General features: G+C 44.7%; 1 long non-coding RNA gene across 2 annotated transcripts; it reads right to left on the reverse strand.

Annotated features, from left to right (window-relative positions):
• Positions 1-263: 263 nt before the first annotated feature.
• On the reverse strand, positions 264-7,189 carry LOC114594728 (uncharacterized). Of its 2 annotated transcripts, XR_013392142.1 has the most exons (5): positions 6,300-7,189; positions 3,340-3,487; positions 3,030-3,097; positions 1,823-1,926; positions 264-1,426 (listed from the first exon to the last, which is right to left on the reverse strand). It is a non-coding gene; the product is annotated as an uncharacterized LOC114594728 (long non-coding RNA). The 2 variants fall into 2 exon arrangements; XR_013392141.1 differs by lacking the exon at positions 3,030-3,097.
• Between the last annotated feature and the right edge of the window lie 206 nt (positions 7,190-7,395).

Genomic DNA, 7,395 nt, shown 5'->3' on the forward strand with positions numbered 1-7,395 from the left:
CAGGGCTCAGAGCAAGATTGCAGTACCAAGTACACAAACAGGAGGCCAGACTGGAAACAGACTGGGATATAATGAAGCAGAAACTTTCACTCCAACCATGGTTCTTCCATTGACTGATCTACAGAAGTTTTCAGCAGTGAAACAACAGAGAGTGACAATAGTCTCAAACAACAAAAGTCTGTAGCATTTTGCTCTCAGAAGGAGAAATCTTACAGGAGGAAACAGCCATCCATCATTACTTTATAAACTGCTCCACTCACTATATGCCAATTGCTTTAGAAATACAGAGATTGGGAAGCATAGGCTATTGCCTGGATTCTGGTGAAACGTGGCCTTCATAGGCTTGCATCTTGAGATAAACAGAGTGGTGCCTGTTTGTTTGTTTGTTTGTTTGTTTGTTTGTTTGTTTAAGGCCTCTATATCCTGCTTAATCATTTGCATTTCCAAGCAATGTGCATAAAAGCAATCCACAGAAAAACAAGGTGATAAAACAATACAGTGGTATCTCGGTTTACAAACTTTTTTTATTTTTATTTAAATTTTTTATTAGTTTTTTTTATATCATTTTCAACAGTAATTAAACATACTTTTACATTTTATTCAAATTTTTTTTACTTCCATCAATCCTGTCTGAAAATTTTCCAATCTAATCTCTTACTATGCATTTCTTATTTTCCCTATTACATTTCATTTATCTTTTTCTACTTTGTAACACTTTGTATATTTCTTCTTACAAAACTTCTTATAGTCCTACTAGGGTAATTTGTTGATTACAGTTGCTCTTGAAGTAATTCATATATTTCTTCCAATCTTCTGCAAATCTCTGGTCCCGCAGGTTTCGAATCCTTCCTGTCATTTTGTTCAATTCTGCATAGTCCATTAATTTCATCTGCCATTCTTCTTTCATCAGAATTTCTTCATGTTTCCATTTCTGGGCTAACAATACTCTTGCCGCAGTTGTTGCATATAAAAACAATTTAACATCTTGCCTATTAATGTCCTGACCTATAATACCAAGTAAAAATGCTTCTGGTTTTTTTTTATTTAAAAACCCCCAAAACCTTGGTTTACGAACTTAATCCATTCCGGAAGTCCATTCTTAAACTAAAACCGTTCTTAAACTGAGGCGTGCTTTCCCTAAAGACGCCTCACGCTGCTGGTAACCTTCCACCGTTTGGATTCCATTCTTAGACCGAGGTAAAGTTCTCAAACCAAGACACAATTTCCAGTTTTGCGGAGTTTGTAAACCAAATCGTTCTTAAACCGGATTGTTCTTAAACCAAGGTACCACCGTATAACATTTATCATAAAACCGAATGCTACCTTAAAATGTTGGAACGGGAAAGTCCTACGGCTTGTCTCCACATCCGCTTGTCCTGCCAATCCCATACCCTCCAACATTCCTCCGCTGGAAATTAGGGCCTTCCTAAGGGAAAAAACAGGACATTCTGGGATCAAATCAGAAATGATTTCCGTAAATTGTTAATTGTGCTTGGAAACGTACTGGAAGCCAATGTAGGTCTTTCAAGACCAGTGTTATGTGGTCTCGGCGGCCGCCCCCAGTCACCAGTCTAGCTGCCGCATTCTGGATTAGTTGCAGTTTCCGGGTCACCTTCAAAGGTAACCTCACATAGAGTGCATTGCAGTAGTCCAAGCGGGAGATAACTAGAGCATGCACCACTCTGGTGAGACAGTCCGCGGGCAGGTAGGGTCTCAGCCTGCGTACCAGGTGGAGCTGGTAGACAACTGCCCTGGACACAGGGCAAAACAAAAAATATGTTTTGTTGTACATTTCTTCTCATGCCACCATGTTTCCCCTCACCCAGCAGAGTCCTGGTCTCCCTTCTGGTCCTTCATGTCATGGAAAATAAGAAGCCTGCCCGCTTCACCTCTTTACTTCATGCCAACCGACAGTACGGACAGGTCCTGTCAATGAGGGAAATATTATCCATGAGTTGGAAGCAAGGACTTGTCTTCTCATACCTCCGACCAGCACAGTCTTGAGACATGCAGCCTGTGTACACACCAAAATCTAAAGCTCATCTCCCCTCCCCAAAGGATCCTGCGAACCGTAGTTTGTTAAGGGTGCTGGGAAATGCAGCTCTGTGGGGTGTGTGTGTGTGAACTATAGTTCCCAGGATTCTTAAGGTGCCTGTATGCTTTAAATGTATGGTGTGTACACAGCCGTAGCAGATATCTTCCACTCAGTGGTTCCCAAATTTATCATTCCTTCGTTCCCAAGAAGCAAATGGCTGGCACCCAACGTTGTGTGTGCCTATCAGTTTTCAGCCCTAACTAGACACTAAACACTTTCTTGGTTACAGGCTATATGTGTCCTTTGGGGACTGTGTGCCAGAAGAATTAAGAGCAGCAACTGTGTCGGTGCACAACACATGGCTCCCTTGACCGTTGTAAACTCCAGGCATCAAGTCTGGTATCAGCAGCTTGTGGTTAAGAGGTCTGGGTAGTGTTTTCTGCCTATCAATTGGGCCTACGTGTTGGATTCCGCTTTTGTTGCCAGACTGTTTTAGGGTCTGCACTGTAGGTTTGCTCTGGATGAGTTTTTTCTCACAGTGCTTTCTTTGTGAATTTGATTCTGTCAAATTGCAGCCTTTTTGAAGGCCAGAGCAGTTACCGATGAAGAAAAGTGAACAATGACATGGCATTCTGAAAGGGATGATGGTGATGATAAGTATTATTAATAAGACCATTTCATTGTAAGTAATTGAAAGTACAACCGTACCTTGGAAGTCAAACGGAATCCGTTCCAGAGGTCTGCTCGACTTCCAAAACGTTCGGAAACCAACATGTGGCTTCTGATTGGCTGCAGGAAGCTCTGGCAGCCAATCGGAAGCCACAGAAGCCCTGTCGGATGTTCAGCTTCCAAAAATAGTTCGCAAACTGGAACACTCACTTCCGGGTTTGTGGTGTTCTGGAGCCAAAATGTTCAAGAACTAAGCTGTTCGAAAACCAAGGTACGACTGTAGAAACTTCAGGATGTGCTCTGCCAGGAAGCAAGAGTACCTCACCTAGGCCAGATTCATGCCAGCGCCAGATTTAGGGTGGTGCAGGTGGTTCCCTGATACAGGACACTGAGCTGGGAGGGTGCAAAATCATCATCATCATCATCATAACTATCATCATCATGGCACCTACCGAGAAGATCCATTAAAAACAACCAAAAGAAAAGATTGTGGAAATAAGAAATATTGGGGAGGGGGCACCAAATTTTGTCCTCATTCAGGGCACCATATTACCAAAGTCCCCCTTCAGTCATCAAATAATGATGATTTGATTCCTCCCTCCCTCCTTGTTCCCAATGTTGATCTTTATTCCCACCTTTTCCCTGATGTAGATCTTCACTCATTCCTTCTTCCCTGGTGGTGGTGGAAGCCATTTTGTGGTTCACCTCAGGTGCCAAAATGTATTGAGCCGACCCTGAGGAATGCTGTTGGTCGGGCTTGCAATCTATTGTGAAAGTGGTAATCTGTGAATTAAAAAAAGCAGTAGCTTGTGCATTAGGAGCATTTTTGCTGTTGCTGGTTTAAATCACTGAGGGCACAAGGAGAAGGGGACGACAGAGGACGAGATGGTAGGACAGTGTTCTAGAAGCTACTAACATGAGTCTGACCAAACTGCGGGAGGCAGTGGAAGACAGGAGTGCCTGGCGTGCTCTAGTCCATGGGGTCACAAAGAGTCGGACACGACTAAACAACTAAACAACAACAAGTTTAAATCAGCCTTCCCCGTCTTGGGCCTATGACGTCAGTCCAAAACAGCTGGAGGACAGCAGTGTGGGGGTGGCTACTTTAAGCCCTGGAAGAAGCGGACCATTTGGATCCCTTCCAATCGGGATTCAGGCCTCATCACGGGACTGAAACTGCCTTGGTCGCACTGGTTGATGATCTCCGGCGGGCTAGGGACAAAGGTGAGAGCTGTTTCCTAGTTCTGCTGGATCTCTCAGCGGCATTTGATACCATCGACCATAACATCCTTCTGGACCGTCTTGAGGGGCTGGGAGCTGGGGGTACTGTCATACAGTGGTTCCGCTCCTTCCTCCTGGGCCGTGTTCAGAAAGTGGTGGTGGGGGATGAGTGTTCAGACCCCTGGGCTCTCACTTGTGGGGTGCCTCAGGGTTCTGTCCTCTCCCCTATGCTTTTCAACATCTACATGCAGCCGCTGGGAGAGATCATCAGGGGGTTTGGGCTGGGTGTTCATCAGTATGCAGATGATACCCAGCTCTACCTTTCTTTCAAATCAGAACCAGTGAAGGCGGTGACGGTCCTGTGTGAGTGTCTGGAGGCGGTTGGAGGATGGATGGCGGCAAACAGATTGAGATTGAATCCTGACAAGACAGAAGTACTGTTTCTGGGGGACAGGAGGCGGGCAGGTGTGGAGGATTCCCTGGTCCTGAATGGGGTAACCGTGCCCCTGAAGGACCAGGTGCGCAGCCTGGGAGTCATTTTGGACTCACAGCTGTCCATGGAGGCACAGGTTAAATCCGTGTCCAGGGCAGCTGTGTACCAGCTCCATCTGGTACGTAGGCTGAGACCCTATCTGCCCGCGGACTGCCTCGCCAGAGTGGTGCATGCTCTGGTTATCTCCTGCTTGGACTACTGCAATGCGCTCTACGTGGGGCTACCTTTGAAGGTGACCCGGAAACTACAACTAATCCAGAATGCAGCAGCCAGACTGGTGACTGGGAACGGCCGCCGAGACCATATAACACCGGTCTTGAAAGACCTACATTGGCTCCCAGTACGTTTCCGAGCACAATTCAAAGTGTTGGTGCTGACCTTTAAAGCCCTAAACGGCCTCGGTCCAGTATACCTGAAGGAGCGTCTCCACCTCCATCGTTCTACCCGGACACTGAGGTCCAGCACCGAGGGCCTTCTGGCGGTTCCCTCACTGCGAGAAGCCAAGTTACAGGGAACCAGGCAGAGGGCCTTCTCGGTAGTGGCGCCCTCCCTGTGGAACGCCCTCCCACCAGATGTCAAAGAGAACAACAACTACCAGACTTTTAGAAGACATCTGAAGGCAGCCCTGTTTAGGGAAGCTTTTAATGTTTGATGTATCACAGTATTTTAATATTCTTTTGGAAGCCGCCCAGAGTGGCTGGGGAAACCCAGCCAGATGGGCGGGGTATAAATAATAAATTATTATTATTATTATTATTATTATTATTATTATTATTATTATTATTATTATTAAATGACCAAGCAGCATACTTCAATGACAATAACAAAAGAATAATGTGAGATGCAAAGAAGAAGGTAATGGAAGGCGTGCAATGAGGATAAGAGGAATTAAATATGTAACTTGACTAATTACATTTCACAGTGTAGTGCTTAGGGCTGTTCTTAAGGAATCGTTATCCTATGAGCTTTGATTATGTGTATATCTGCATGATATATAGATGTGTTTTGCATCATGGATCATGATGACCACAAGCTCTGGGAAGATTCGCCACCATTTCTTTCCAAAAATTGGCAGATGGGACCAAGGTGAATTCACTGACATGAATAAAGAAGGCATTCAAAATATTTGTTTAGTTATTTTCAATATTTCTATACCAACCTTTTATTACTATGTTGACCAACTGCAATTTGCTCTATCCAACAATGCAAACTGATGGCTTCAACTTACAAGAAAGGAGATTCCAATAACAACAACAACAACATCAAAATAATAATAATAATAATAATAATAATAATAATAATAATAATAATTATAATTTATACCCCGCCCATCTGGCTGGGTTTCCCTAGCCACTGTGGGCGGCTTCCAACAAAATATTAAAATACAGTAGTCTGCCAAACATTAAAAGCTTCCCTAAACAGGGCTGCCTTCAGATGTCTTCTAAAAGTCTGCTAGTTGTTGTTCTTTTTGACATCTGGTGTAACTTGGCTTCTCGCAGTGAGGGAACTGCCAGAAGGCCCTGGGCGCTGGACCTCAGTGTCCGGGCAGAACTAAACACCAGGAAGAACTTTCTGACAGTAAAACAGTCTCCCGTGGGAGGTGGTGGGCTTCAATGGAGGTTTTTAAGCAGAGGTTGGATGGCTATCTGGCATTGGTGCTTTAGCTGAGATTCCTGCATTGCAGGGGGTCAGACTAGATGACCCTCAGGGTTCCAATGTTACAATTCTACGATGCTATGGAATTTAAGCTAAGTTTGTGCATGCCCACTTTGGTCACCTGTGGTGAGTAAGAACTGACTGTAGGCAACCAGGCAGGAAAGGATTACATAAACCATTTTGTTTTTAAAGGCTAAAAAATGCAAAATACAAATACAGTCGTACCTTGGGTTGTGAACGCTGCGGGTTGCGCGTTTTCGGGTTATGGACCTGGAAGTACTGGAACGGGTTACTTCTGGGTTTCGCTGATTAAAAACATGTTTATGAATGTTGCTTCTTCCTCAAGCTGCACTATATTTCCAACATATTTTTCTTCTCTCCTCCAACAAAGTTTATGTTCTTTAATCACGTTACACCACAGAAATAAAGGCAGCTAATAAAACTGAAACAAACAAGTCTTTGTTGACTTTAGCAAGGGCTTGATGTAGGACTTCAGTAGAGCTGGCGGCTCAGCAGGATTTAGCAGGCCTTCATGGAGAATGTTAAAAGGGGATTCTATTCTTACCGCTAAGCATTGGATCTATCTTCCTGGTCCTGTATGCACATGATGTTTTTTGCTTTAAATATGGGGCAGCTGCTATTATTATTATGATTATTATTTCAATCATGCAGTTCCTAAATTGAAGGGGAACAGCGATAGCTCAGTGGTTCAGCATCTACTTTGCATGCAAAAGATTGCAGAATCAATCCCTGATATCCTTGGTATCTCCAGGTAGGGCTGCCAAACCCCGCAGCCTCTGAAACAGTGGAGAGCCACTACCAGCCAGTATCAGCAATACTGAGCTAGATGGACTAGCGAACTGACTTGGTTCAAGGCAAATTCCTATTTCCCCCCTAAATTGAAGTCTGAATTCAGGGCACTGCTGAGGCCTGCTGAGTATTTGGGGTGGCACATCCTCTTTTGCCACTTAAGAACAAATGGGAAGTGCCTCTTTGCCCTGCCACTGCCACCGCTCCTGCCACTACCTACCACCTCCTCCTGCCCATCACCTGCTCTGCCTTTGCCACATGTCCCGTTGTGAGAAGCGCCATCGCCATCGGTGCAGATGGTGATCTGGGCCAAAATTGGTGTGGGTAGTGTCATGTGACAAAGCCGCGGACCTGAGTGAAAACTATCTACAGACCTGAGTGAAAACTATATACAGTATCCCCCTGTTGGCCCAGGGTGAAACTACACTACATAACACCCCTCCCCACCGAGATAAGGCGTTAGTTACAATCGTAATGGTTTCCTTATATACAGCACTACGCGTAATGGTTC

This window comes from Podarcis muralis, chromosome 3, assembly GCF_964188315.1.
Source record: "Podarcis muralis chromosome 3, rPodMur119.hap1.1, whole genome shotgun sequence".
Taxonomy (NCBI): Eukaryota; Metazoa; Chordata; class Lepidosauria; order Squamata; family Lacertidae; genus Podarcis; species Podarcis muralis.